General features: G+C 37.8%; 1 pseudogene; it reads right to left on the reverse strand.

The window, feature by feature from the left end:
* Window positions 1-19,003, reverse strand: part of LOC102596323 (nuclear pore complex protein NUP88-like) — a 34,581-nt pseudogene that overhangs the window by 9,499 nt on the left and 6,079 nt on the right.

Here is a 19,003-nt window from a genome sequence, read left to right on the forward strand (position 1 = left end):
TTCAATTTCACTATTGTTTACCGTCTTTTTTAAGCCTGCTCGGGTTCTCAAAGTTAATTGGAGGAAGAGAAGCATATTCCCAGTCAAGAAGGGTGCAGCAGATTGAAGTTCTTGCAAATATTTTGAAGTGCAAAGTAGAAGATTTGCCAACAATCTATTCAGGCATGCCCTGGGGATCCAAACACAAAGCAATAAAAATCTGGGATGGCATAATTGAGAAGTCTGAGAAAAAACAGGCCATTTGGAAATGGAAATCTCAATTTCTCTCTCTAAGAGGAAAGAGTCATTCTGATTAACTCAGTACTAGATTCTATGCCAACTTATGTGATGTCTTTGTTCTCTATAGCTGGAAAGGTGGTCAAAGTACTGGATGCCTTGAGAAGGGGTTTAACTTGGTAAAATGGATTGTAGTTCAACAAAGCAGAAAAATGGAGGCTTGGGAGTGAGACTCTTAAAACTGCAGAACAAGAGTCTGCTATCAAGATAGGTCTAGAGGTATGATCAGGAGGACCAGGCTCTATGGAAGGAGGTAATTCACCACAAGTATGGGCAAGAAGGTCACTGGTGCACTAATGAAGGGAGTGATACATATGGAGATCAGGTGTGGAGGATCATCAGAAATTATTGGATGGACCTCAAGAACAACACAAAGCTTGCAGTGGGCAGGTGGGACAAGATCAAGTTTTGGATAGATGATTGGTGTGGACAAGAGATCTTAAAGAACCTATTCTTTAGACTCCTCTCAATCTGTTCCAATCCTGACAAGAGAATAGAGGAGACGGTCTCCACAGGGATGGAATCTTGTCTTTAGAAGACTGCTAAATGATTGGGAAATTGCTGAGGTGGTGGAAAATTGTTGAAACAGAATGGTGGATTACCTGATACTAATCTGGAACCAGACAGATTGGTATGGGGACACCACAAGGATGAGAAAATAGAGAAATGCCTCCCTTACCTATTATCGAATTCTCAACTACACTTATACTTTGCGGGGGGTCCTATTACCCCACTGGATTTTTTAAAAACTAGATACATACAACCCTAAAACTAGACAACCACATTCTCAACATGTAGTGATGCGCACTTGCTGCCAGCTGTCATTTTTTATTATTTATATTTATTTTTCTCTCTTTATCCCCTTTTTGATTAATTACAAAAAGATCTTTATTCTTTTTATCGTTCTTCTTCTTTTCCCTTTTGTTTTCCATTCCCTTCTTCCAAAGCAGTCACCCACGAAAAAAAATCGAAGCTATTTTTATTATCATTTTTTCATCACCTTATAGCATCCTTCAGGCACCTTGACGAGCTTGATTACTCATCTCTTTTGAATTTTTTTATTTTGTTATTTCTTTGTCTCCATGACACCAAATTTGTAATATTTTATTACGGGTTGTCAATGGTTAAATTCTTGGGTCTTCACCAAACAAAAATAGAGATTGAAGATAAGATCTGATAATTGATGTATGCTACTGACCCAAAATCGATGAGAAGGTAGAATAATGGAGTTGATATTTTGAACTAATTTGAGATTGATAAAAATGAAAAAAAGATGGATGATGACCCAGATCATATACCCAAAACTCATGTTTAGTTTGCTGTATGAAATCCATGATCGAAAAAAATTATTTTACAGTCATAATTGTTTTAACTGAATGGATTTCTCCGTTAATCAAAAAAAAAATCCAGTAATAGAATGAATTTTTCTGATGGAAGGTGTTTAATAAATCTATTCTTTTTTTTTGTTTTGAGTCCAATATTTCTTCTTCTGTTTTTTTTATTTTGGTCTCTACTCTTTGAAGCAAATTGTAAAGAAAATATTTGAAGATGGATAAAAAAAGATGTGGTTAGTGTAGTGATGGTGGTTCAAGGTGGAGGAAATGGTGGTGGGGTGAATGTCGAGTAACGAGAAAGAGAGGAGAAAAAAAAGAAAAAGAAACAAAAAACTTAAAGAGAAAAGTAAAAAAAAATATTTAACAAAAAGTCAAATTAAAATGTTATTAAAATATTTTTTATCAATTCTTTTGACTTCCACATGCCTCCAAGAGAGTGAGGACACTCTCTGTGCCATGTCAGCATCTAAGGGTGTAATTATTCCGTTTTAAAATAGTCTAAGGGGGGTAATAGGACTCCCATAAAGCATAAGTGTGTAGCTGGAAATTCAATAACAAGTTGAGGGGGCATTTGACTATTTTCTCAAGATTTTTTTAAGGGAAAGAATGTACTATACAAAAGATTAAGTGGAAAGCAATCACGTCTGTATTGGTGTAAAGAATAGGAGATCCAGCTACTGAATTTTATAGGATCTTTGTAAGTATTTATGTCTTTTCTTTTCTCTTGTAACAACTTTTTGGAGGTGGCCAACATAGCCCTTAATGCTGAGGAATATTAAAGTTACCAGTTCCCAAAAAAAGGACTTTTAATACTTAAGTTTCCAAGTTCGAACGTGCGACATCTTTGCTCCATCTTAGGAGATGTTAATTGTGTTAATTAGCATGATTTTAGGAGACTTTATTTTTCCTTTTCCCGGTGTAATTAAAAGAACAATTTTTTTCTTTTGTTGTAATTGATTGTCTTTTCTTAATTAAGTCAGGATTCGCTTGTATAAATACCCCTTCTCATGGAACATAAAAATATATATTGAAAGACATAAAAGTCTTCACTTCTTTCTCAAATTCTACAAATAGAATTCATTCCGTGAACATAAAGTTAAAATCAAATAGTTTGTTTCCCCTGTAAGAAAGGACAGTGTGCAGCACAGTATTTCAATTTTCAACAATCTGACAGTTCACATTCATGAATATTCACATGTGGCATCGTCTAACAAGAGAAAGAAGAAAAGAATTAATGAAAACAAAATCAAGAAAATAAGCACCGTAAGTTAAAAGTGTACCTGTAATGAGATTGAAGCATCAAATAAAGCATAAGGTTGAGCTCTAAGAAGAGCAGCATTTTCTGCATGAACTTCTTTCCGAGTTAGTTCAGGAAATGTTGCTCCCAACCAAGAGATTGCCAAATTTGAGTTTTTCACAGCTTTTGAATTCGCTGATTTCAGACCAAACATGTGAGCATCACTATATAACTCCAGTACAGATTCCCATTTGTACACACTGTTCCAATAGAAAGCAGCTACTTTGGTGAGATTAAGTGAAGTATTACGACCTGCCACTTGCACGGGCCAAAAATAGCAACATAGGGCATAAGGAGAAACATATGCAAATTAGAAGACTTGAGGAGAATATGAAAATGAGACACATGGGAGGAGGAATAATTGCTCTTAGGGAAAGGTAATAGTCTATGAGATCTCTTATATAGACACACGAGAGTATCAAAAAATTAGGAAATTAAACTATAAGTTGATCAAGTTTACAAGTGAGCAAAAATAAGAAAATGCCAGAAGCATTATGGAAAAAGATATTTTGTCTTTTTGTCAGCTAATAGAAGTAAAGACCTTAAAAAAATTCATATCACTTCACAATCATCATATTTAAATTTCTGTTCATAAGCATCTCCTAACAAAACCTCAAGATTAGCAGCATTATGATCTCTGGCAAATTACCTTCCAAATGGAACAACAGGACATAGGATGTAAACTGAGCTATCACTAAACGAGACGAAAACCTGCATAAAATAATATAATTACTCAACTTTCACATACAAAGCTAATGACAGTAAAACCACTTGATCATAACCACCACTGCCAGGAGATGGATTTTAGAAAATAGACATTAAATCTGCTTACTCTATATAGTGATACACTAGTTCCATATATTGTTATCACCAAACATATCAATGCAGCTACGATTCATAAACTGTTATCATGCCATTTCTTTTAATTTTTATCATCCAACATATTCACACAGTGTAAAGATCATGATTCACTGATGAAGTCTATTCTTTCAAGTCCCCAAAGTTTGTCAACAGGGCATCACCACAGTATACCTGAGCTTATAAGCACTATGTCTATGATATAAACGGAAAGGTGGTAAAATATTACTCCCTCCGTCCCATTTTATGTGACACTTTTCGGATTTCGAGATTCAAACAAGTCTAACTTTGACCATTAAATTTTCATAGATTCTTTTAAACTATTTTGAATTATCAATTGTTGTGACTTATAGTACTTTTTACGTAGTTTACAAATATATAAATTTCATTTCAAAAAAATTGAAGATTTCATGCGCAAATTCCTGGTCAAACTTAAACTGTTTGACTCTTGAAAAACGAAAAGTGCCACATAAATTGGGACAAAGGGAGTAAACTAAGAATGACTCAATTTTTTTGGCACAATTGAAGTAGTTAGTGGGCTTCAGATAGGACAAGATGTGTTATGGTGGCTGGGCAGTAACAATGGTTCCTTCAAAGTTAGTGCAGCTTACAGAATGATGAACCTTTTTTTTTAACTTGGAAACTTTACATAATGATGAACCATTCCAATCAACAAATCAACTACTGGCCTTGAAAGCTCATTTGGAAAACTAAAATACGACACAAAGTAACTTGTTTTACGTGGGTTTTGGCGAAGGAAACAGTCCTTAGACAGGACAATTTGATGAGAAGAGGGAACCATTTATGCTCCAGATGTTTCTTCTGTGGGGAAAAGGCAGAGACAGTTAATCCTCTATTTCTACATTGCAATGTTACAGGACAGATTTGGAGAATATTTTTAAACCTTAAGGCATATCTTGGACTATGCCTGGTAAAGTTTCAGAGGCACTCAAGAGCTGGCAGGAAGTAGGTGCAAGCAAAAGACAGAAGTAGATGGAGAACTGTCCCTGCTTGCATCTGGTGGACAATCTGGAAGGAGAGAAACTCTAGATGTTTTAAGAATGTGGAGAATAATATGCAGAAAATCAAGCGGAATTCAGTCTTCATCCTACGTTTTTGGTGTAATCAGATATCCTAAAATGGAACTGCTTCTATGATTGACGTTTTAGATTCAATTTAATCATAGGACAGTAGAATTTGTAAGCTCTCTTGAATATATGATTTTAGTACAACCCATGTACTGTTTTGATCATGATTTATATGTACATATACACTGTTACCAGTTGCAAAAATAAGAATATAACTTACACTGAACCTGTCCCACATATGATCACCCCCAAAAGAAAAATCGACAGGGCAGATTGCTGTAGCATTGTGCGAACTGCCAGGCTCCACGGGCTGTAGATAATACTCCTGCTCTGGCTGGCCAAGGGCCGAAGACAAATCAAAAACCCTGAACACAGAGTAATACATAAGTAAATATAGCACAATGTAATTTGTCAATCAGTAGAAATAAAACATAATTCTCCAATCAGCAAGTGATTTAACATGCAACTGATATATTAAGAAAGTCGTAGAGAACAAATGGAAAAAATTGTCTCACCAGTGGAAAACAAACGAAATGATACACAGCTATTCAACAAGCTGAGAACTACAAGCCCCAAAAATATTGATCATTTGGACATGCACACCCAGAGAGAAGGGGAGGGGAAAAGAAGCTACAGTGTAGATAGTGCCTGTGAGAAGACAAGAGTTTGAGAGTGAACTCAGATTGATTATTCCCACAAGCTATTGTGGTTTAAATAGCTAAGTATACATGTCCTAAAAAGGAAAGGAAATCAATACCTAATCAATACAAATCAATATCAAATCAAGCTAGAGTAAATGATCTTAGGCGTATTTATGCGCCTAATAACCAATTTATCCCATATATATAGCTAAGTTTGAGAGCACTTTCTTAGTCAGAACTGAAATTTTAGAGTCTTTGGATGTCGTTTCCTCTAACCAATATGATTAGATGTTTCAGGGTGAAAAGCAAAGAAGAATGAGCTAAAAAAGGGCACCTAGACATAGGTCGGAAAATAGAAGACGAAGTTGCAGAGGAGAATGGCCAAGAACCTGGAAAATACACTAGGAGGGAGCAGCGTCGCGGAGCTGAAACTTGCATGCAGAAACCGAATTCCACTTAACAGTGGAGTGCGCGTCAGGAGCGCGTCGCGGAGGAGATCCTTTTGTGCACAAATTGAGGCAAGGGAATAGGTCCGCATCGCGAACCTGGACACCAGAATTGAGTCACATGTTTTAATTCAGACTATAAAAAGACTAGTTGTGTTATTTATCATTATCCAGTTTTTAAAAGACGGGAGAACATCGATTTGGGAGATTTGGCTAACACTTTCTAGGGCTTTTCTTCTACTCCTTCATCTTGGTAAACCTTTTTATGATCCATAAACATTATTTGATGATATTTTGTTCTATGAGTAGCTAAATTCCCTTATTCTAGGGTTGTAGCTACGATTAATGGTATAATAGTATTTGTTTCTAGTATGAGATGGTTTTCTTGTGATTTATGCTTACTTTCTTGTTTAACTATTTTAATGACTGATCAACATTAAAATAAACTCATTGTCCCCTCTTGAATTCGGAAGATGAATAGAGGGATAGACCAAAGAATGTGAGAAGCGTGTTCATTCTAGAGTAAAGTTTAGAGTGTTTCGTATAAGGATATTCTTATACCTATATACCGCGCTTGATTAATATGCAAGATGATAGCTTAATGCTCCGCTATTGATTCGTGCCTATCCCCGCTCAACGATGTAGTTAGGCTGTCGATGGTGGTAGGCGATTAGAGGTCGGGAGACCATGATCGTAAAATGAACCTTGCAAATCCATAATGAGGTTAACCTGTCGAATGCTAGGATAAATTAATATTATGTCGGAAGTCGGTTTATGCTACAACCCTGGAATACTTTCCCAAATTGTGAAATTCTCTTGTGTGAAACTGTTTGATTGTAGTAATTAAAATTAATATTTGAGATTGTTCAACTTAGTAGATATATAAACAAATTTCTAAAATTGTCTGTCGCATAAGTAAATTTATTTTAGACATAATAAAGTTGTTATTTGTTGATTTGAAGTCCTTTGGGTTCAATAATCCGGCTCGAAAGAGTCGATGTACTACTTGAGTGACCACGTGCACTTGCGTGTGCTTTTGGACGCAACAGTAAATCTAGGAGTAAATCAAGCTACCTACTATATTTACACAGGTAGAATATTCCTAGGATTCTAGCATTCCCCTCAAGCTGGTGCATACAAATTATATGTACCAAGCTTGTTACATATATAACTTGTTTTGGAACCAGCTAGGGACTTGGTGAATATGTCTGCAAACTGAAAACTTGACTGCACGAACCTTGTGGCTATGTCTCCTGAAAGTACCTTTTCTCTAACAAAATGACAATCAATCTCTATGTGTTTGATCCTCTCGTGAAATACTGGATTCGATGCGATGTGAAGTGCAGCTTGATTATCGCACACAAGTTCCATTCCTTTGGTATCTCCAAGTTTCAACTCCTTCAGTAGTTGCTTGATCTATATGAGTTCACATGTTGCCACTGCCATAGCCTGATATTCTACTTCTACACTAGATCTAGCAACCACATTTTGTTTCTTACTTTTTCAAGACACCAAATTTTCTCCAACTAGAACACAATATCCATAAGTGGATCATCTGTCAGAGGGTGACCCTGCCCAATATGCATCTGAATATCCAACAACTTTCCCATGTCCTCGGCCTTCGTAAAGAAGTCCTTTCCCTGGAGCAGATTTTATGTATCGAATAATGCAAATAATTGCACTCCAATGACTATCACAAGGAGAATTCAAGAACGGACTGACGACACTAACCGGGAAGGTAATAGCAGGTTGAGTCACTATGAGATATTCAACTTTCCTACCAGCCTTCTATATCTTCCTGGATCACTAAGAGGCTCCCCCTACTTGGTAGGAGCTTAACATTTGAATCCATTGGAGAATCAATAGGCCTGCAATCAGTCATCCCTGTCTCTTCAAGAATATCGCGTGCATACTTCCCTTGTGAAATGGCAATTCTTGATTTGGATTGAGCAACCTCAATGCCCAAGAACTACCTCAATCAACAGTCTGAAAGAGCTGGAAAAGGTGATGTTTCAATTTGGTAATTCCCTCATCATCATTGCTTGTGATAACTATGTCATCAACATACGCTACCAAATACATGCACAAACCTGGAGCAGAGTGACAATAAAAAACAGAATGATCAGCTTCACTTCGTACCATGCCAAACTCCTAAATAACCATGCTAAACTTCTCGAACCATGCTCGAGGAGACTGCTTCAGGCCATAAAGTGGTCGTCGTAGTCTGCACACCATGTTGCTAGACTCCCCCTGAGCAACAAAACCAGGTGGTTGCTCCATATATACCTCATCTTAGAGATCTCCATGAAGAAAGGCATTTTTAACATCCAACTGGTAGAGAGGTCAATGACGAACTGCAGCCATGGATAAAAAGAGACGAACAGAAGCAATCTTGGCCACATGAGAGAAAATATCACTATAGTCATGACCAAAAATCTGTGTATAACCCTTGGCCACTAGTTGAGCTTTCCGGCAATCAATCTGTCCATTGGGGCCAACCTTCACTGTATATACCCACCGATAAGCAAATGTAGATTTATCTAGAGGTAGAGGAACAAGCTCCCAAGTACCACTAGAGTGTAAGGCAGACATCTCTTCAATCATAGCTTGTTGTGGATGAGAAAGAGCTTCACATGTAGTCTTACGAATAGACACAGATGATAGTGATGATACAAAGGCAGAATGGATCAGTGACAAACGATGATAGCTCAAACAAGTATAGATAGGATTAGGGTTACGAGTAGAGTGATTACTTTTTCGAATGGCGATGGAAGAACTCTATGTAGACAAGTTCTCAGCCGGCAAGGATTTAGGAGGAGGGCGTGAATCATCTCGACGCGGACAACGATGATAGGTTAATAGTGGTGGAGGTGCCAAAGAGGAAGATGGAGTCAAAGGAGATGATGTGGAAAGATAAACTATGGCGGGATCACCAAAAGATGGAACTGGTAGAACCTCAGAAATGTCTAATTGTTCAGTAGAAGAGGATGTAAAGTAGATCTGACCTTAAAAAAAGTAACATCAGCTAACAAAGGTATTGCTGGAGGTCAGCTGAGAAGCATCGATATCCCTTGTGTACCCTTTGACCGAGAAAGACACATTTAAGAGCACGGGGAGTGAATTTGTCTTTTCTTGGAGTATATGGACAAAGCATGTGCTCCCAAAGACGCATGGGGAAGAGTGAATAAGGTTGACTTGGGAAACAAAACAGAGTGTGGTACCTTATTATGAATAGCATAGGAAGGCATACGGTTAATCAGATAACAAGAGGTGAGCACTGTGTCCCCCCCAAAATCACAATGGAACATTTGCTTGTATGAAAAGAGTGTGTGCAGTCTCAACAATATGCCTATTTTTTCTCTCTGCAATCCCATTTTGTTGTGCAATGTAAGGACAGGACGTCTGATGAAGAATTCCATGGGAAGACATAAATTGTTTAAATTGAGATGATAAGTATTCACGTGCATTATCACTACAAAAAATGCAAATAGAAACACCAAACTAGTTTTTTATTTCAGCACAGAAAGTTTGAAATATGGAAAATATTTCAAAACGATCTTTCATTAAGAACATCCAAATGCACCTTGAGCAATCATCAATGGAAGTAACAAAATACTTAAAACCCAATGTAGAATTAATTCTACTAGGACCCCAAATATCATAATGACTAAATGTAAAGGAGACTTTGCACGATTATTAGGACTACGTGGAAAAGTAGCTCGAGTGCTTCCCCAATAGACATGACTCACAATCTAACTTAGACAATTTGGACAAGCTAGGTACCATCTTTTGGAGTTTGGATAAACTAGGGTGTCCCAATCATCTGTGGGATAAATCAATAGAGTCTGAGATTGAATAAACTGTAGTGGATTTGTGAGAATTGAGATAATAAAGTTCATCTGACCCATCCCCTTCGCCAATCATCCTTCTTGTAATGAGACGAAATAATTTAAAGCCTTAGCCAAACGACTTATTGACTAGAGGCTAAAGGGACAACCAGGGACAAAAAGAACATTATTTAGAGCCAAGAAAGGTAAGGGATTGGCTTGACCGACTCTGGCTGCCATGGTCTGAGAACCATTAGCTAATGTAACGATGGGAAGGGACTGAAAGTAAGTATTATTAGACAATAAAGATTTGTTACAGAAATGTGGTCAGGTATCCATAACCCAAGGGCCAAGTGTGGTGGACTGTGAGATACAAGCAACAGGATTAACAAGATTACCAATTTGGGCAACGGAAGCTATTGATGAAGATGTTTGCTTACTCGCCTGATACTGAAGAAAGTCATTGTATTCTACCTCGGACAAAGAGAACAATTGATTGGTAGGATTACCAGTGTATTCAGTTTGAGCAACATGAGCATTCTTTGGTTCACCATGTAGAGAGTAGCACACATCACGGGTATGACCCAATTTGTTACAATAACCACATCTTGGTTGTTGTTTCCCATGCCGGCCTCCATGCCGATTTCCGATCTGTAATGTAGTTTGAGATGCTAGGACAGAAGAATGTGCAGGTGGTACTAGATGACTAGATGACGTAGGTGGTGCTACTAGTCGTAACAATGGAGCAAACATGTCATCCACAACGGGAACAATAGAGTTAAGCCAAAATTTGATCTCGCACTAAATCAAGATCAAATGGAAGTCCAGCAAGTGTAACAACTAGAAACATCTTCTGACGCTGCTCTAATTGCTTTTCAACATTTGGAGTAGCGGGCATTAACTCATTTAATTATTCCATAACCACTTAAACCTGTCCAAGATAAGTTGACATATCCGAGTCCTGCTTTTTAAGGTTAGTCAACCGAGAAATCACATTATAAAAGCGGGATATGTCATTTGTGTATAGCCCACGAGCCTTTTGCCAAACTAAGAAGCAAGTTTGGAATGGTCGAAAAATGGTATCAACTTTGAATCAATAGATTTCCATAACAGACTACACAATTGAGCATCAATTTTCTCCCATTCACCCCTATCATTTTCAGTAATATCCTTGGCCTGTTTAACCAAATGATCATGAACACCTTGTCCCTTGCACCATAATTGAACAGAGGAGGACCAAGATAAATAGTTTGCACTACCCTGTCAAAGGTTTTGTGGTGGGTTGGTGAAACTCACAGATTTAGTGCTAAACATATCGGATCCGAGAGACATGAAAAACAGATCTATAAGTGTTCAAAAATAAAGTAAATTCTGGGGGAAAACCTGAAGAACAGATCTGGAAAACTGGAAAACTGGAGAACTGCTTGCTGTCTTGCCGGAAAAAGTTGCTGGAAAAAAATATCTGCCAGAAAAGTGGCTGAAAAACACCACAAAAAGCTCTGATGCCATGTGAGAAGACAAGAGTTTGAGAGAGAACTCAACTTGATTATTCCCACAAGCTATTGGGGTTTAAATAGCTAAGTATACATGTCCTCAAAAGGAAAGGAAATCTTTTTTTGAGAATGGTAACAATTAGTCTATATATCCATCGGTACACTACATCAAAAGATGTAGTCCCCCTTCTAAAGTATTACAACTTACATCTTGAACATCTATTTGTTGTTCCTATGAATAGTCTAAAACGTCAAAAATATCTTCTGTTTGAGCTATTAATTTATGTCTACACCAAAAATAAAACAAAGCTAAACAATTCATTCTGAACTCCTGGAAGATGCTCTGCTTGTCTTCAAAACATCTCCTATTTCTTTCTTTCCACACTGTCCACGAAGTGCATGCAAGGACAGTCTTCCATCTTCCTTCCTCTTTGGCTGCATTGCCATCCTTGTTCCAGTATTTTAGCAATCCCTTTATGTTCCCTGGCCTCGCCCACTTAGTCCTCCACAGATAAATGAGTATCTTCCGCAACTGGTCTGTCCAAACTTCCTTCCATATCTTTGTGATATCCCCTGTTAGTTTTGTTTCCCGTAGACACACTACATCAGCTTTCCATGTATGTAGAATCTTTCTGATTAGCCTCCTCTTTCTGCCACAGTTTAGCCCCCTAACATTCCAAGGCACTCTTTCCAACTTCATTGATCTTTTATTGCCAGGTATCCCCCCCTACTTCTTGAGCCATAACTACAAAATTTGGCATCAAGCTCTAATCCTTTCAGTTCATTCACCCCCTTCTTTTTTAAATGGTTTACTCCCCCTTGTTCATCCGATTGTTGTTGTCAATCTTCATAAATAATTTTTTGGCTTTATAACCGAGAAATCCGTCTGTGACCCGCCCTTTGGACCAATCACAGCCTTCTAAACTCGGTGGATAATGGGCCCGCCCCTCTACCCTTCTCCACTTAAATACCGGGCTTCGCTTTGCATGGTGTGGGGCTTGAACCTGCGACCTAAGCCACAAATCCTCCACCTTTTGCCACTTGAGTTCATCCGATTGTTGTTGTCTATCTTCATAAATAATTTTTTGGCCTTCTCATCGCACCCTTTAAGAATCTACACCCAATTCAGCGCTTAGTTTGATGATGTGTTGTTGAATCCATTATGAAGTGTGGTGTCTTGAACAACCTCCTCAACTGGTAATTGCATTTTCAAAGGAATTACATCTTCTTCGATGCAATTTGCTGCTTCATCATGTTCCTTCAGTTGCAAGGCCTTAGATTCCTCTTTGTCTTCCTGCCCAACTTCTTCCAGTGATAAGCTTTCCTTTAAATGTACGATTTCAGTTGATTTATTCCCCACCACCGTTGTATTAGTCATACAAATGTTGAATTGATCTTCTTGTGTCTCTGCATGTTCTTCCTCACCCTCGTACCTCACTGTGTTCTTCACGACATGAGTTATTGCAGATGACTGAAAGTGCGATATCGTTCTTCTTTCTCTAAGTGTGTTTGCTTGGATTTCAATTGTGACTGGGTCTATAGTTTGGGCTTCATTCTCAGAGAAATTGGGAAATCTCTGAATTATTGATTCTGCTTTTGTTGGGCTTAAAATTGGGCCCAAGTTTTGCAGCTGAGTAAAAGGTCCAAGATTACCTTTAAGAGGCCCTTCCCTGAAACTTGGCACCCATGTGCCTTTGACCTAGTCTTTCCCCCATCGACTGACGTGCCCACATGCCTTTTCAATTTCACCCAGGTGTCAGCCCTCATGTCTCTATCAAAAAAAGTTGGCACTGTACTATTATCCAGTGGATAATTCAAAGGCCCCTCACTTCTTCTTCCATCTGATTCCACCCACACCGGAATTGTATAGATAAGGCATTCAGTTTCCACTTCAACCTCTTTAGGAATCTCCTTTTCATCCCCCTTCACTTTGATTCGAGCCCAGTGAAGATGATTTCTCAGAGTTGTCTCCTCCTCTCCTCCTCTGTTTCAATGAATCCACCACAATGGTCACCTATCTCTTCAAATATCTTCTGTGACCAGAGATTCAAAGGTAAACCCAACAATCTAACCCAGACCCAATCCCTGTTGATCTCCTCTGGCCAACATCCGATGGTAGGATTCCACCATTGGAGATCCAGTTTTTTCTTTTGCCAAGTCCATTCTCCCGTCATGACATGTTCTGCAGCTTTCCTCGTCGGGAATTCAAAGAGATACTGGGAGTCATTCATGCTGAAGACATTAACTCCAAAAGTTGACTTCCATGTGTTACATGCCCATTCCTCACATCATTCAAAGTTGGCGTCTCTTTTGGCGACATCTGAAATTTTCCAACTAGGCATCGGCTCAACAGATCTGATTCTGTCCTTGTTGAACCTCCAATTACTGATATTTTGTTGTTTCTTGCTGTTATGTGTGCTGTTTTGGTCTCCTCTATCATCCATCTGTTGTTTTTGAAAGCCTCCTTGTACGAGATTTCTGTTTGTCTATTTCTGCCAGGAATAGGGTTCTTCACTCTGTTTGTATCATTGATAAAGTTAGTAAATTTATGGGCTATATTTCCCCAATCCTCTTTATTAGGACTCTCTGGTGTAATAATAATAGATTTACTTCCCCCTTGAATGGCTATGAAGCTGATGTACCTACCACTTTCATTATATTTCAGAGTACAAAAGAACTCTGAAAAGTGGTCCTAAAGGAAATTAATACATTATCAATACAAATCAATATCGAATCAAGTTAGAGTAAATCTAGGAGTAAATCAAGCTACCTACTATATTTACACATATGCTATGGAATATTCCTAGGATTCTAACAGTGTCGTTCTATGCAATAGCATGGTTCTACTGAACCCAACATTTGGGCTCCACATTTAAATGGATCCAAGTTGTCCGAGTTATAACCTCTATCAACATGCATTACTGCAAATGAAAAGAGCATCGTCAATTTGTCTTAATGAGCAACAAGGTTTTGTCCTCTTTGGTATTTGTTGATACTCCTACTATTTTTCGGCTCATCAAGTCCAAAAGGATTAGCTTCTTGAAAGAAATATAATGAAGTATTGCATCTCACTTAGAAATTTTAGAGAGCTTTCAGATGGCCACAAATAGACTCATGTAGCAGACCAAAAGCAGCATGCTGTTCTCCATAAGTCTTTTGTTTTAGAAAACCTACCTGTACAACTTAGGGAACTGTTTATTTTAGAGATATATCATTGTCATTTGAGGGTTTGAACTAACAGAAAGAGGTTTCAGTTCGTTCTGTCCTTTCCATTTTGGGTGCACGTTAAAATGTTCGCCAAAAGAAGCATATCATGGACAATTAATCTAGTTTAATAAGCCAATTGAATGACATGTTTGCCATGAAGAGTTCTACGCCACAATTATTTCCCCATGTGGAAGTGGCATATATATTGAGAGCTCAACAACCATATAGCACTATGCACCAAACAAAACCTTCCACTAGAACACCATGTCCCGGTGATATATAACACCATATCTCTTTTCTGTTATTGTTTATAAATTCCTTTTCATGTGTACTGCAAGATGCACTTTCTTGTGTACTAATTGCCTCCCGAAAAAGATTAAAGAAATGCACATAGTATTTTCTAAAAGAGAAAGGCATGGGGTTTTTTTCTTGTTCAGTATCCAACAATTTAAACAAGCAAATCTTCATTTAGTTTAGAATTCCATCTACTCCTATAATTTTCAAGTTGGTGAAATCCTTCTATTCTCTTATAACCAAATTATATCTACCGCAACATGCTTTCTCACATTGTCAACTTTATGTTGCGCTTCCAAGAGGAATTTCAATGTCGATAACAAGAGTTTTTGTTATGACAGAGCAACCGAAACGAGTGAAAGGAACATACACCTGGAATATCATCTAGAAGAAAGCATTAGGTGAGATACGGTTAATTACATGAGTGTACCCCATAAAAGCTAAATAGGTAAAAGCAATTACATGATCTAATTAAACTTTGATTGTATCTTTATAGGTTCAGACTATATGTAATTATCTTGACATCGGCAAACAAGACACCATTCAACGATCAACACTGATCATTCCAGAAACTGCTCACTTCATTCGTTTGTGTATAATTTTTAACTGAATAATAGTGATATAATTTAACAAAAACTATATACTCCAATGTCAGGCAATATACTATCAACTTGACTACACGACTCCGGAACCACGTGCAACACACATGTCGAGAGACTAGTCTTATTAAAATGTCTAAAAAACACAGATTGAGCAACTCTTTTCAGGTTTTCAACATACATCACTTGAGAACTGTATCATCAAAAATCCTAGATTAAATTTTCAATGAAGAAATAAGTACCTGAAAACCGAATCAGAAGAGAGAATTCCAAGATGGTTGTCACTGTAAGGGTGCCAACAAACCTTCAACGTGCGTATTGAGTTGTTTCTGTCAAAGTAGATCTCTGAACCAACTAGAACTGTCCTGTAACCGGCAACAGGAAATGAACACATTTAATGTGACTTCAAATGCACCACAACTGATTGTCAGAAAACAACATAATTACCCTCAAATATTGGTACTGAAGAAGTAGCTATCATGTCTATTTTGTTTTAATCTCCTAATACAGGTGAGAGGATAATCTGACTGGTTTACTCAAGGATAACAGTAATAAATATTCTTGAATCGTAGAGAGACTCTTCTTCGTTTGACATTACCTGATATTGCCCTTTACAGAACAGAATGTAAGTTAGGAGGTGCAAACAAAACCTGCATTCAATGACTATAAAAGTCCTCTATTTGATATTAAAATACAAACAAATTAAACTAAACTAGAGATACTTTGAAAAATATATATTTAATCTTTTTTTAATAAGGTACATAATATCATCAATGTGAGTTAACTCCTATATATAAGCAGTGTATCAAAAGGAGAAGAACCTACACAAGAGTATAATTCTTTAAAAAAATGACAAACTTTTATACAAAAGGAACCTCCTAGGTGCACCAGAGACTAACTAAAAACAATTGGCAATTTCTTAAATAGCAAATTATTTCGTACCCCCTCAACAGTTCATATTTCTCTCTTTCCACAACTCCCACGTGATGACTAAGGCGGCAACATTCTATACTCTTCGACTTCTCTTCTTTCTAATAAAAACCCAAATATGTAACATGTCCTTTACGGAACCAAGCATCACCGGTTGCACTCCAAACCAATTCGATATAACCCATTGCAAACATGCGGACACCTGGGCAAGGTGGCCTGGTGCACAAAGAAACCAACAAGGGGTGTCATGAACAGCAAAACTTAATGCAAGCATTAGTTGATCCACATCGTCGCTTGTGTAACCATCAATAGAACACCGGCTAACACATGTAATAATTCTCTTCCTCATGTAACATGTGTTCTCAGTTGACAGAATTACTCCATTGCTGCTAACAAGACTAAAAGCACACCTTTCTATGCACCATAGGAATACTGAATCATCCTTCAACAAAAGCTTGTGGTGGCATGACTTTACAAAGAACGCACCATCACTTCTTAGTTCTTACCCTCCCCCTCCATGATAGCTAGTGAATGAATGCTCTATTTCTAGAGTATTTCTCCCAATGTTTGAAATCCGTCAATCTCTTATTCTTATAAATTCCTCTTAAATCTCAAGTTCCAGTGAACTATCCTATCCTGTGCCATTCAAATCTGTTGCGCTGTCATCTCATTTTGGCTCAAGATTCTATGAGTTGGGGAGGCTCCTTAACATGTTCAGTCCATTCACAACCCTAGTGACCTTAAAAGCTAACTTTGCTACCACCCTTACCATATATGTAACGACGCTACTGAAGTCTTCTCATTCCTTTAGGTTGTTCCACCAAGGATAGCATCCATACGACAATTTAATGTTTCCAGTCCTCCATCCCCTTCCACAATAGCATATTTCCTTCTGATTACCTCCTTCTATAATATCTGGTCCTCAAAAATAACCCTATCCATTTATGAAACTGTGTCTTGTTGGAAACTCTAAAGTCAGTCACTGCAGGATCTCCTTACTCTCTCAAAGAGGTTATGGTCTCCCAACTAACTAGGTAAAATGATGAGTACCTTCTGTTGAGTCCCATTAGAAATTCTTTTGAAGCCATTACAACTTCCCTATACTAAATGGAGCCTGCAAAGAAATATGTAATATGTGGGTATGCTTGATATTGTGCTCTTGACTAGTGCTTCCTTCCCCCTTTTGATGAATGTCTCTTTTGTCACCCTACTAGTCACCTTTCAAATCTTTTAGTTACTGAATCTCACACAACTTGCCCTAATTTGAAACACCCAATGGCAATCCTAGGCTATTTTGCTCGGACTCTTCTAAAATGTCAAGGGGTGCGTGTCGGATTCGTCAAAAGTAGTGTAATTTTGGAGAATTCGACACGGGTGCGGCATCGAAAGTGAAGAGTCCGTGCAACTTAGATCCTAGGTATATGGTAAGGAGAGTTTTATACGTACAATTGCACTTGTGCTAGGTGTTCAACATTGTCCACCTCATCCACGAAAATGATATCACTTTTTAAGTGTTGATCGTGAGCTTTAACACTACTTGGAATTATATGAAGGTCTATTTCAAGGAACTCAACTAGAAAATATCTTAACATATATCCCCATTAGATATACACTGGTATGTCATCAGCAAATAATAGGTGTGTGACCATCAGTCCATTACGCAACTATGTTCACTAATCAAGGCTGAGAAACTCTAACCTCCCGTCACAACTTCATCTATCATCCTACTTAAGACTTCCATCATCAAATTGTACAACAGAGAAAATAATGGACCCCTTACCCCAAGCCTCACGAGCTTGTCCACCTGCAATTGAGAACTTGTATGAGGTGGTCAACATGTCCACCTCGTCCACTGAAATGATCTTAATTTTTAGTGTTGATCTTCAACTTTGACACTACTTTGAATTATATGAAGGTCTGATTCAAGGAAAACAACAAGAAAATATCTTCATCACATATGCACTAGTATGTTAAACTGAAAAAATCTTCAAATAACCTCCTATCACAGTGTCATCAATCATCTTATTTCAAACTTCCATCACCAAATTGAATGGTATAGGAAATAACAAGGTCACTTAAGTTACACCACTCGAGCTTTCCATTTGCTCTTATTCCATAATAATAAAGCACTTCCCTCACTCAATATTATTAGACATTAATGTGTTGTACTTAACCATCATCCCCACAAACACACACACACATATCTCATTATTGCATTTGTCATGAGCTCCATTAATGTAGTTTCTTGAAAGTGTAGTAGATTCACCTCCCATTTTCTAACACCTACTTGGATGATGGCCCTTTTTGTTTCTATCACCCAACCCCCTTACAAAAAATATCTTTATATATCAATAGCTTATATATCCTTACAACAGTATCCCCTTTCCACTTCCATCATTCTCCTCATAGTCACCCATATCTCCTTTCGTACACTATAATTTTACCTCTTCCTCCACATGGTTTGGCCAACCTAGTATCCCACCCCCCTTTCATCTCCTCTAACTCTTCTTGCCTTTTCTTGCCTTTTGAAATATCAATTAGCGACTCTACAACCATATCCTCCTTTCTTTAAAAAGAATCCCCTAGAACTCCCCAAAGTTGAGGAATCGTTTCCACACCCACTTTGTCATTCCCCTCCACCCTTCATTGATGGCTAAAGGTTGGCCAGTTTCATCTATGTTCCTATTGCTTTCTTTCTCAAAAAATTATTCTG

This window comes from Solanum tuberosum, unplaced genomic scaffold (genome assembly GCF_000226075.1).
Source record: "Solanum tuberosum cultivar DM 1-3 516 R44 unplaced genomic scaffold, SolTub_3.0 scf00094, whole genome shotgun sequence".
NCBI lineage: Eukaryota > Viridiplantae > Streptophyta > Magnoliopsida > Solanales > Solanaceae > Solanum > Solanum tuberosum.